Here is a 13,446-nt window from a genome sequence, read left to right on the forward strand (position 1 = left end):
CTCTATCTTAATATCTCCTTTTTGCCACACCAAGATTTCAGGTTCTCTAGGACGTCAGAGACAATAGGACTTAAACATGAGATAATTATTCATTTACTTTATCCCATGTTACACACAAAATATTCTCAGAAAAATAATACCAATATTAGAATCAGTGTGATGATTGAAATGTTAAATTTTTGCGTTTTCTCCGCCCCCCCCCCCCCCCCCCCCGCCCCATTTCTGCAGTTTCGCTCTGTGCTCATTGTCAGACACGCAGCCATTGCAGGCTATTTTCTCCCTCCCATCCCCGCGGAGACTTCACTCCCGTGTGAACGTGCGGTTCGTGCTCACCACCCGTCCGGTAGCCAGCATGCCTTCCTTGCGCTGGCTTCTGAAGCTTGCTCTAGAGCAGGTCTCAGCCTCGCACGCTAAAGATGTGTCTGGCTAGGAACTCCTGGGCTCGTCTTTTCTCTTCAAGAGAGTCTTGAGGCTGTTCCTCCACTTCGTTCTGCGATGAACGTTGCTGTGAAAGCCACTGTCACTTGAATTTTCTGTCCCTTACAGGTGGCTTGGTGTGTTTGCTTCCATGCCTAGCTCTCTTTCCCTTTAAAGTCCAGGAATTTCGGAATGTGCCATTCGGGGTGGTGTCCCCACATACATGTCATGTTCTCGCTGTGTGCAGTAGCCGACCTTGTTCTTGGGTTATGACTTTGAGGATTTGTTCTGTTTCCTCGCTTCTGTTTTCTTCAGTGGAGGCTCCTATTGTGTGAGTATTGAGTCTTCTTTGCCTCATTTATGTTTGTTGTGTCTACCTCTTTGTGCCTTTCAGCTCTTTTTCATTTAAATCATTTTTTTCCTGTGCTCTTTCTTGTAAGGAATTTTACATTGTGTTTATTTGCACTTGTATTCCTTACAGTTAATCTTTATTTCTCAAATTATTTTTTTATTTTTAATTCTTTACAATTTTATTACCTATTTCTGAGATTTTTCTATGAAAGATTCATGTAGTCCTTTCACACATTCCATTAGTCCTTTAATGTCTCTGGCTCATCTTAAAATACTGAGTCGTAGCTTTTAATGTCTTTTATGGGATGTCCTTCTGACGTGCTTTCCTGTCTGGACAGATGTCAGCCTGTTCCCTGGTCTGTTTCCTTGTAATCATTCCATGTGGGGCTTCAGTCTCTCCTGTTGCTCAAGTGTGCGTGTGCACACGTGTGTGTGTGTGAGAGAGAGAGAGAGGAGTGATTGATCGATTAGAGAGGAGGGACTTGGGCTCTAGAGCTCTAGCTTAGGTTATGTTTGCGAAATTTTCAAAAATCTGGCAGCTCACCCTCTTAGTACCCTTTTTCGGGCTCTTCCCCTGCTCCTGTCTGGACCTGCTTTTCCCATTTGCTCTCTGGCCCCTGCTGCTCAGTTGGAATTCTCTCCCAAGCAGTTTCTGCTCAGTGTGGTGTAGTTCTGGAAGGGAGCCTCTGCTGCCGAGCTTTGAAGGTTCCTGGGCCCCGACCAGTTCAGCCCCTTCAGACTTAACGTGGCCACCTCGCTGTCACCCCCTGGAGGAAATAAACCCTCCCATCTGCAGCTGCTGTTCTCAGATGGGCTCGCCCAGCGCTCTGGGCGAGCGTTTCCAAGCTGTTGCTCCGTAGACCAGCCCTGTCCGCCTTTTCTCACAGAGGCCGATCGCGCCGGTCTTGTAGCTGCTGGTAGTTCGTCCCCATATGCTCACATGTGTATGGGGACATATTTTCAGTTAGTTTTTTGTAGATGTCGGCCATGGGCTTTTTGGTTTTGCTCTTAGTTGCTCTGATTTTACGCAAGAATTTGAAGACATTTGAAAACTATGGCACACTTCTTTTGTAATTGCCAAAACTTGGAAGCAATGAAGGTATCATCTTCAGTTGTTGAATGAATAAATAAACTGTGTCCATCCAGGCAGTGGAATATTGTTCAGCAATAAAAAGAAATGAGCTATCAGGCCATAAGAAGGTTCCACAGAGGAACCTTAGATGCATATTACTAAGCAAAAGAGGCCAGTCTGATAAGGCTGCATTCTGTGTGATTCCAGCTATATGACATCTGGGAAAGGCAAAACTCTGGGGACAGTACACAGCTCAGTGGGTGCGGGGGTCGGGGCAGGGAAGGCAGGCCCGATGGAGCACAGGAGAGTTTCAGGGCAGCGAACCCCTTCTCCGAGATACCGAACCTGTGAGCACGTGGGCAGCCTTGTGCCTTTGTCCAAGCCTGCAGGATAGACGAATGCAGAGTGAACGCTAACACACACTATGGGCTTCAGTTAATAGTCGTGTTTGTTAATGGTAACAGATGCATCACACAGGTGCAAGAGGCTAATAACAGGAGGACCTGAGTGCGGACACTTCCTGTTCAGTGTTTCTGTAGCCCTACGAGGTAAAGTCCGTCGGGAATCCCTTAGATCAACCCACCCACCCATCACTTCGCCTTTGTTCCTCTTGGCAACTCAGATGTGCCGGGTCTCAGACACCGGCCGCTCTACCGGCCTCTCTCCCTGTGTATAAACACATCATTTAGAGGTTCCTTTACTGACAGTCTCCGGGCAGCAAGCGCTAGCATGTGTTTATCTGGAAAATGCCTTTGTTTGGCCCCTTCCTGTCCTTCCCGCAGTATACTTGCTGAGTATGGAGTCGCAGGTTGAACTGTCTCCTGCAGGGCGTTGAAGATAAGCATTCCACGGCACTGACCTCCTCCCTTAGCACTGAGAAGCCGGAGTCACGCTTCGAGGTGTCGTTGGGACTTCTGACCACCTTTCTGATACTCGTCTCTGATGTTGATTTTTCAGTAGTTCCAGTGCTGGTATCCAGGTGGGGTTTTTTAAATCAGTTTTTTGGGGGGGTTCATCTGGAATCTGTGGATGGTTGTACTTCCTCAGTAGTGGAAAGTTCCCAGCCATTATTTCTTTGATTGTTATCTTGCACTAGTCTCTCTTCTTTCTTTGGCTGTACTCAAATATGTATTGGACTTTTTCACTTATTGTCTTTCTTTAATCGCCATCTGTGTTTTCAGCCTTTTTGCTCGCCAGCTATGTTCTTGAGCTGAGTCTCTCGACATCACCCACTGTGAGGGCCGGTTTTCTTTTTCTTAATATCCAACCCATCGTGGGTTAACATTCTCAAAACTGCAATAAGAGTAGGGTACTATAAAAGTGAAATACAGCGCTGACTGGTGGGGCCTAGTTGGTTGGGCATCATTCTGCAAAGTGAAAGGTCGCTGGTTCGATTCCCAGAGGGCACATGCCTGGGTTGGGGCGTGTATGAGAGGCAACCCATCGATGTTTCTCTCTCACGTTGATGTTTCTTTCTCCTTCTCTTTCTCCCTCCCTTCCTCTCTCTCTAAATTTTTCCTATTTTTATTTATTTAACAGGCTGCTGAAATAAGTCAGAAAAACACAAATACCCTATGACTTTACTTATACATGGAATCTAAAAAACAAAGCAGAAACAGACTGGTAGACACAGAGAACAAACTGATATTGCCAGAGGGGAGGGAAGGGGTGAGTTGGGACAGGCAAAGTAGGTGAAGGGGATTAAAAGGTACACAATTCCAGGCAGACAATAAATAAGTCATGGGCATGTGGTATACAGCATAGGGAATAATAGTAACATTGTAATAACTTTGTGTGGTGATAGATCATTACTAGACTTATCTTTATGATCATTTTGTAAGGGATAAAAATGTCAAATCACAGCCGTACACCTGAAACTAATAATCTTGAATGTCAGCTGTATTTCAGTAATTTTTTTTAAGTAAGGCTGAATATAGTCTCCAAGCCCTGTTCATTCAAAGATTTTTCTGAATTAGTCCGTTTGCTTAACATTTTTGGTCTGGAAGGTAGAAGTGTTAAATGTTAAATGGAGAGCCCTGACCAGGTAGCTCAGTTGGTTGGAGTGTGGTCCCTGTACCCCAAGGTTACAGGTTCGATCCTTGGTCAGGACACAAACAAACATCAGTCAGTGAATACACAGATCGGGGGAACAGCAAGTCGATGTTTCTCTCCCTCCCTCCCTCCCTCCTTACGATCAATCAATCAATAGATAAATAAAAAATAAATGTTAAATGAAGAGAGCACCTTTTAAAAATGACTTATGGGAGGAATGAATTAACTATTAACTCTGTTTTCTGAGGCATTCTCCCTGTTTTAGAAAAGAAAGACCCGGGAAAAGTGAAAAGTCAGCCGTAACAAAGCGGGACTTAGTGACAATTAGCTGGAGACCCTGGGACAGAAATTCAGTCTCTAAGGATTTGGCCTTTGTGGAAGAAGTTGCCACATTGTTGTTGGGAGAATTTGCATGAATTTTTAAAAGTTGGCTTTTGAATGGCAGTTAAAATTTGTTTCTTGCCCACCCCCCCCCTTTGTGAAAATAGAGTACTTCAGCCTCATTCAGCACAACTGTTTTTCCTGACACAGTTGAAAGTTTTGCCACCACCTAGACTGTTTTCCTGCCTAAAAATGAACGCTGTAGCTATTTAGAGGCACGTGGCCTCTTGCCTGGCGGTTGAAGGATAACAGAAATAAAGAGATGCTCCCACAGTGGGAACCGCTTCCATCAGTCTTTCCTTCTGTGGTCCAGGCGTGTCACCTGTCAGGTTTTGATTTCAGTGTCTTCTGATACAGAAATGAGAGGAAGCAGCCCCGGGGTGATGGGGCAGGTGTCAGTGCCCAGCTGATACCTGAGTTGTGTGGGGCATGGGGAGGTGGTCAGGATGATGACAGGACCAAAGATGGCGCTTGTCCTCCAGGAGCAGACAGACCCAGACGACTCTCCCTTCCGCGGCTCCAGCCCCCCTTGGCTGCACTGCACCAGCAGCTGGGTGGCAGAGGTGCCCCTGGGGCTGCCCTTGTGGATCAGTGAGCACTGGGCTCACGTCAGACAGCCTGAGCCCAGCCGCAGCTGCAGCTGGCCCAGCCCCTCCAGGGCCCCCTCCTGCCCACTCTCCTCGGGCCGCAAACCGGGCTGTTACTCTAGCGGTGGGTCTCAGGCCTGTGCTTGTCATATTCTGTGAGACCCTCTGGGCAGACCCTGGGGTTTGGTTTCAACTGGCAGCTGTAATCACCCATTGAATGTTTAGCTCAGGCCTTCTCCAAACTCACCTGCATTTCTCCCATCAACTCATTCACTCCCTCCCCACCCGCGTCTCTTCACATGCACACCTGGCTCCTAGGGTGGTCCCTCCAGCCCCTCCAGGCCCTCCAGCCGGGTTTCCTCAGTGCCCTTCCTTCCCCAGAGGCAGCCTCTCCATCCTGCTGGTTCTGTCTCCTCCAGTGTCTCCTGAACTGCCCCAACTCGAGCCTGCCTTTCTAAATTGTGGCAAACTGTACATTGCATAGTATTTGTCATTTTAACCATTCCTAAGTGTGCAGTTCGGTGGCATTAATTACATTTATAATGCCATGTGCCCATCCCCGCTATCCATCCATCCCCACCCAAACCCTGGGCTGTTACCTCATCCCCCCGGCCCCTGGCAGCCACCATTCTGTCTCTGTGATTTCAGCTCCCCTAGTTCCCTCGTAAGTGGGTTGTACAGGGTTTGTCCTTTGTGACCAGCTTACTGCACTTAGCACGATATCCACACGGTTCATCCACGCTGTGGCGTCTGTCAGTCTCCTTCCTTTTCGAGGCTGAGTAACATCCCCTGTGTGGATGGACCACAGCAGGTTCCTCCCCGTCCACTGGGGATACTCGGTTGCAGAGGGCTCTGCACATGCTGCTTCCTCCCCACAGGCTAATGTTGTTGAAGCGTCACCCATGGGCAGAGGCTGCCTGCACGTCTGTTGTGGCGCCCAGTCCAGTGCCTGCCAGGGCCCAGGAAACACGCTTGCCAAAGGAATGAAAAGCGTTTCGGGCCTTCTGCCTGTTCTTTTCCACAGAGTTGCTGTGGCGTCCCCTCTCACGGGGGGACCAGAACCCATCCAAGGCTCACCACCCCTGCCTTAGGCTCTTCTTTGTAAAACGGGTTTGTCGCTGGGAGCTGACATGAAAGCACTTCAGTAGACCACGCGTACTCTGCACACTCTGTGTGAGTTTCCCGCCTGCTCAGGACGAGGGCGGGCTGGAAGGGTTCCCCAGCCCAGCTGGGGGACAGCAGAAGCCAGCCCAGGCCCCCTGACAGCTCTCAGGGGAGACTCCTTCGTCCACACCGCTGACCTCCGCTGGCCCGTCCTTTCTGATCACTCGCACTGCCCACTCACATCAACGGGACAACAAGCGCACGTCCCTTTGTCCCTGCCGTTGGCAGCAGGAGATTCCCTGGCAACCTTGGAACACAGCTGAATGCCAGGTATCTGTGATCTGCCTAAGGAAAAAGTCTATTTTAAACCGTCAGTGAAGCCAGATTTTTTAGGTTAGATTCTTACCTGATGAAACAGTCAACACGATCAGACAGTTTCCAGTGAAAGCGGTGCCAGCGCCCGCGGTTGAAACACCAGTTCTCTAGGGCCAAAAAGTGAGCGTCTCCTAGTGAAACAACTGGAACCCGTCTCCACTGAGAGGTGAGTGAGCGGGTTTGATTCGCCCGCAGAATGGTCTGGGGATGTGAGAAACACAACCCTTGGCTGAATTTAGAAATGAAAATGTGAAAGTTTTATTCAGAAACGCTCCCAGATAGAAAATCAGTGGGAGGTATTTATAGGCCCCTTGCTCTTTTTTTTTTTTTTTTTTTTTTAAGATTTTATTTATCAAGAAGGGAACATAAAGAGAAAAAGAGGGATCGATGGATGGGTTGCCTCTCGCATGCCCCCAACTGGGGTCCTGGCCTGCAACTCAAGCATGTGCCCTGACCTGGAATCAAACCAGCAACCTCTTGCTTTGTGGGAGGACGCCCACCTGAGCCATGCTGGCCAGGGCAGGGACTTGGCTTTTAAATAAAGACCAGAACACAGTGACAGAGGCCTGGAGAATAAAGGATAATGCCGTTCTGACCCTTCGTTCTGCGCCGTACAGAGACGCTATCTTTGCTGTGGCAGGTGGAGACACACTGAACTGGCACTGTGTTGCCCACTGTATGTTCTGGAAGGCTCACTGCCCTTAGCCCACGAACACCTTTCCTCAGAGTTAGCTCAAGCCCTTCCCAGCACACCACGGTGGCAGCAGGGAGAGGAGCTGCTGTCTCTGATAGGTGGTAAGGCCACTGAAGGCAAGGAGGGCCTGTCACCGCAGTACTGACATGCGTGCGGGGAGCTGGACTGGCCTGGGCAGGGTGGGGAGGGAGTGTTGCTCTCCGTGCAATTGGATGGCACGTTTGTCTGAGTTCGGTGCTGCAGGGACGTTTAAGAATAATAAGGGGGGTATAGGGTCAGAATTGGGCATTACTGCTTGACTCGTCCATTCACCCAGCAACTTTGGTTGCACACTCTGTGCACAGCACCGTCTAGGGGCTGGGCTGGACGAGAGCCGTGTCCCAGGGAGGGAAGAGGAAGGCCTCCCAGAGCACTTAGTCCAAGCCGAGAGTCCTTAAGTGGCTCTCCACGCCCCACACTGCTGCGGGCGGGATCTTTCTGCTTCCTGCGTCTCACCCGCCAGGGCTGGAGTGACAACGTGCGGTTGGATCACAGCTGCTTTCCAGCGCTGCACTTCACCTCAGCAGGGTCTATACTCCACCCGTGACATCTGCGTCTCCCAGCAAGCAAGGAGGTGGGGAGTGCCCATAAATCCCCTTTTACAGGTGAGAAGGCACACCCAGCCCCTTCAAGGGTTATTCAAGGCGGCCTCTCCCCGAGCAGGTGATACAAAGTTGTGTCCTAGTGCCAGTGATGCGACTGCATTATGCGCCTCCCCTGGGTGACACTACTGAGTGCTTGTTTCACCAGGGGGGCACTGGGCCGTGGTAGCACTGCGGGGACAGCCTTGCGGTAAACAGTGAAGTGGTCCCTAACTGACCCTGTGAGGTAGGGAGCTGGCACCCTCTCACTTGCTGGTTCTGTGTGTCCCGCCTGACACTAGGCCAATGTTCGTTTGTGCTTTTACACACGTGATCTCCTTAGAGTGTTGCAGTAGCTCTCCCGGGTCCTGGGTCCCGAGTCCCCATCACAGCCCTTTCTGTTCTTAGCCCACCCCTGCGAGGCGGCATTCAGGAAGGGTGTCTCCCTGCTGTAATGTCATCTGTGCAGCTTTTCAAAAGTTACTTTTAATCTTCATGAAAGTATTATACGCTTATTTAGCAATACCGAAAAATATAGAGAGGTTTCAGAAAGAAAAAACATTTGTAGCCATGACACTCAACAGTGACTGCTGTCGATATTTGGGGAGTATTTATTTATGATTATACTATTTCTGCAAAATTACACCTTTTCACTTATATTGTCATTGTACAAAATTATAAATATTTTTGATGGATGGTAGTGTTTTACTGTGTGGTATAATCCCTGTGAATTAAGGTAGTTTCTGATATTTTAGAGTGATAAATAAAAACATAATGCTGTGGAAAAGAAGAAAATACTTAGAGTTACCCAAGAAGGTGAAAGACTTGGACATTGAAACCTGCACAGCATTGCCGAAATACATCAAAGAGGACACAAATAAATACACACCCGTGTTTGTGGAGCCAGAGATTAATACTGTTCAGATATCAGTGCTGCCTATAAGGAATCTACAGACTCAGTGCAATTCCTAAAAAAACCCCAAAATCTGGGGGGTTTTCCAGAAACAGGAAAATCCATCCTAAAATTCACATAGACTCTCAAGGGACCTTGATAGCCAAAGCAATCTTGAAAAAGAAAGTTGGAGGTCTTATACTTCCTGATTTCAAAACTCACTTCAAAGCCACAGTAATCAAAACAGCACGGTACTGGGATAAAGACAGGCATGTAGAGCAACGGAGTAGAACAGAGAGCCCAGAAACAAATGCATGGTCACATGGTTTTCCACAAGAGTGCCCCCCGCACGGGGAAAGGGAGGTCTCCTCAAGAAGTGGTTTGGGGAAAACCGGATACCCACATGCAAAAGAATAAAGTTGGACTCTTACCTTTCACCACACACAAAAAATAACTCAGAGTGGATGGAAGACCTAAATATAAGTGCCGAGACTATGAAATCTTAGTGGAACACATAGAGGAAAAGCTTTATGACATTGGGTTTGTCGGTGGTTTTTGCACGTGGCCCCAAAAGCACAGGCGGCGGCAGCAACAGGAAGGCTAAGTCAGACTACACCCACGTGCGAAGCTTCTGTTTTACTGCATCAAAGGGAACAGTCAGAACATGAACAGGCAACCCGCAGAACAGAAACATGTTTGGAAATCATTTATCTGGTAAGGGATCAATATCCGGAATTTATAAAAATTTCTACAAGTCAACAATAAGAAAACATGTACGTAATCCTATTTTAAAATGTGCAAAAGGCTTAAATATACATTTCTCCAAAGAAAATACATAGGGGGCCAGTAAGCCATATGAAATCATGACCAACCTCATTCATCATTAGGAAAATGCAAATCAAAACCAGTGAGATACCACTTCACACCCATTAGGTTGGCTACTGGGCCGGGGTGGGGGGGGGTTGGGGGGGGGGGCAGGCGGGCGGAGAAAAGAACAAGCCTTGGCAAGGATGTGGAGCGATTGGAACCCTTGTGCACTGTTGGTGGGAATGCAAAATATGCCACCTCTGTGGAAAACTGCACAGCAGTTCATTGGAAAATTAGAAGTAGAATTACCATATGATTCAGCAAAACCACTTGTTGGGATGTACCCAAAAGAATTGAAAGCAGGGACTTAAGTGGGTATTTGTACACCCGTGGTCTAACAGCATTTCTTCCATTAGCCGGAAGGTAGGGGCGAATGGAATTCTATTCAGAACCGGGAGGACTTTACGTGAAGAGAAATAATCCTGTCCAAGAAGGACAGGTTCTGTGTGATTCCACTTACATGAGGCCCCTGAAAGAGTCAAATACGTAAACAGAAAGCAGGACGGTGGGTGCAGGTGCTGGGGCGCGGTGGGGGTGCGTCCTCGTTGGGACGGAGTCGGTTTGCCTAGGAAAAGAGGTCTGCAGATGGAGGGTGGAGACGGCCGCACGCCAGTGCAGGTGTGCTTGGTGCCACTGAGCTCAGAAGCGGTTAAGATGATGAATTCTACGTTGTGTGCATTTTAGAGGTTAAAGAAATACGATGCTTGCCCTGCTGCATTGTTTAGTTGGTTGGCATGTCGTCACGTACACCCAGGGCTGTGAGTTGCGGGTTCAACCCCCAGTCGGGGCATGTATGGGAGACGACTGATCAATATTTTTCTCTGACATCGATGTTTCTCTCTCCCTCCCTTCCCCTCTCTCTAAAATCAATAAACATGTACTTGGGTGAGGAATATGTATGTATATATGGTGCTCACTCATGGCTACTACATTTCTAGAGTGGATTCTCAGAAGGAACATTACTTGAAGAACCTTGACACACATTACCAAATTATTTTCCAGAAGGATCAGAACCATTTACAGATTTGTTGGCAGGGTTACAACTCGCCTTTACCAGTATTCAGTAATTATCATTCTTAAAAGTTACTGCTGATTTGATAGGTGAAGAAATACTTTTTTGTACAGTTATTATCAATTACAGTTCTTTTTTGAACTGAGTCATTTAAACGTTGAGGCCTCAGTTTTTTTCTAATCAGTCGTAGTATATTATTAGCTCCTTCAATTTGTAGCATTAATATCGCCTTTTATTTTTCAGAAGGAACATACAGAAATTTGTAAATTTTTTAATGTGAGCAATATCCCTTAGGGATTAATTTTTTTTAAATGTACTTTTCTGCTTCAGAATTGATGTTCACTTCCCTTTTCTTCTAAAGTCTCTGGAAACAGGGTTACTGCTTCAATCTGTTTTTTATTTTTTAATTAATTTATTAATTTTTATGTATTTATTTTTAGAGAGAGGAAGGAAGGGAGAACGCGAAGGAGAGAAACATTAATGTGTGCGGGAAACATTGATCGCATGCCCCCAACCAGGGACTGGCCTGCAACCCAGGCATGTGCCCTGACTGGGAGTTGAACCAGCAACCTCCTGTTTTGCATGCCAGTGCTCAACCACTGAGCCACACCAGCCAGAGCTCAGTCTGTTTTTTAATTAACTGTTTAACCCAGCTCAGACTTTATTTTGGTATGAAGTTAAAACTTAAGCCCTGGCTGGTGTAGCTCAGTGGATTGAGCGTGGACCTTCAAACCAAAGGGTCACTGGTTCAATTCCCAGTCAGGGCACATGCCTGGGTTGCAGGCCAGGTCCCCACTGGGGGCCATGTGAGAGGCAACCATACATTGATGTTTCTCTCCCTTTCTTTCTCCTTCCCTTCTCCTCTCTCTACAAATAACTAAATAAAAATCTTTAAAGAAAAAGAAGACTTAAAACGTCCCCACATCTAACCAACCAGTCACCTAACAATCTTCCCTTTCCATTGATTTGAGATTTAATCTTTATCATAATGGTACACTTGTTCAAATATATTTATTCTTTTAGGGCTAATGCTTCTGTCCTATGAGCCTGCTCCTAAGCACATGTCACACTGTCATTAATGCTTTATATTTGATAGGACTGGTCTTTTTTCATTAGAAGTGTTCTCATTCTTTTTCTTATTTTTCCTGGTCATTAGGATTATTTTAGGATGATTAGGAATTATTAGGATTTTAGGAATTTTAGGATTATTTAGTGAAGTGCCCAGAAAAATAAAGAGACAAAGGTGGTTTTTTACTGTAAACCAGTTTGGGGAAGAATTAACACCAGCCTATGTATAGTATTTATGCCTCCAGTTCAGAAGCATGCCTTATCTTTATTTGTTCAAGCGTTTTTTTCCCCTCCATATTATTGATTTGCTTGTTTCTGTTTTAGAGTGTTCTCGTGGGTGATTTCCAGACCATAGTCTTTGCACCCTTTAAAGAACTTCTTCATCTGCACCCGGCTGCTAAAGAGCATGGGCAGTCACTAAGAAAGCTGAGACCCTTTGATCGGAGACCGTTAGGAAAATGCATCAGGAAGGGTCTTCACTTTTTCTTCGACTTCTAGTCTGTTTTTTGGTATAAAGATTCTAGGAATGTTTTTGCCTATTTCCTCATTCCAGTTCATCGGCACGATCTAGGACAGTTTCCAGCTCATCTCAGATGAAAAATTAAAAGTATTTGAGGACAGGTCTCTATTTTAAAGTACAGACCTGCAGTAAGCATGAGCTTCTGGACCTATGACCAAGCCCCCCAGGCTTCATTCCCAACAAACTTCGGTCTGAGTTCATCTGCCCTCACTCCCCGGGGAGGGGGTGATGGTGAGTCCTCTCGTCCGCCTCTGAGGAGCCCAGAGGGTCAGCAGTCAGAGTCTAAATTCACATCACCTGACTCCACGCACCTGCTGTTTTTGTTAGGCCACGTCTGCTGTTCAGATGGCAGGGGAGCCAGGCAGGTGTGAGGACCCCACAACGGCACCGACTCCCCACTTGCTTGTTATAATTTCGTGGTCAGCTGTGGGCTCCAGCAGCATCCTTAGCTCTGCAGAAAGAGGGGGCAGGGCTGGGATTTGATGTGCTTTCTTTCACTTGTTTGTTTTTTTAATGGCTATTGTTACACATAGTTAAAAGTACATTCTTACTAGTGAGGGGGACTTCACAAGCACCCCCCGGACTGTGGAACAGTGAAATGGAAGCCTGCCCCCCACAGGTGTAACTGCTGGCCTCAGTCATGTTCCAGGAGCTCCTCCCCATTGTGAATTATGTTTAGGAACCAAAGGGTTTTTGTCTTATTAATAAGTGAACAAGTGGGGAGGGGGGCAGGGAGTTGTGGGAGAAATTGTGAAAAGAGAAACGTGGTTCAGACAAACTTAGTTGTGTGTGTGTGAAGAAGTGATGAATTTCTTCAGTTCTGCCTGCCAGAGAGATTGCTCTTAGAGTTTACTTGTTTTTATTTGGTGCTCGTAATGACATTTTTTTCTGTAAGGCTTCTATCCAACCCACCCCCATCCTCCCACCAGGCCACTCCAGTTCAGAAACTATCTCTTCCTCTTTGGAACAGCTTTTTCATTAACCTTTATTTTTTAGATTTTATTTATTTATTTTTAGAGACAGGGAAGGATCATTGTGTGGTTGCTTCATGTACACCCCCTACTGGGGACCTGGCCTGCTACCCAGGCATGTGCCCTGACTGGGAATTGAACCAGTGACCCTTTGGTTTGCGGGCCGGCACTCAGTCCACTGAGCCACACCAGCCAGGGCTTTCATTAACCTTTTTTACAGCTAGGAAATTAAGATCTGAATCATAGCTTTTAGTACTAGCCCCATAAAAATAATTGAAATACATTTTTAATTTAAATTTTTTAATGAAATGTCTAAGACGTAAAAGTATCTGATATGTTGACATCTTTAAAATACAGAAATAAACACTGAATTTTATTTTATGACTTTTTAAAACTTTCTAGCCATTAAATTTAAAGAAGCTTTCATTTTTCATGTAATTTTCAATTTTTTTAAGATTTAATT

General features: G+C 46.5%; 1 protein-coding gene across 3 annotated transcripts in view; it reads left to right on the forward strand.

The window, feature by feature from the left end:
* The window catches only part of PPP2R5C (protein phosphatase 2 regulatory subunit B'gamma), a 126,211-nt gene that overhangs the window by 17,142 nt on the left and 95,623 nt on the right, over positions 1 to 13,446 (forward strand). The window lies entirely within an intron of this gene.

Source organism: Desmodus rotundus, chromosome 7 (assembly GCF_022682495.2).
Source record: "Desmodus rotundus isolate HL8 chromosome 7, HLdesRot8A.1, whole genome shotgun sequence".
Classification (NCBI taxonomy): Eukaryota; Metazoa; Chordata; class Mammalia; order Chiroptera; family Phyllostomidae; genus Desmodus; species Desmodus rotundus.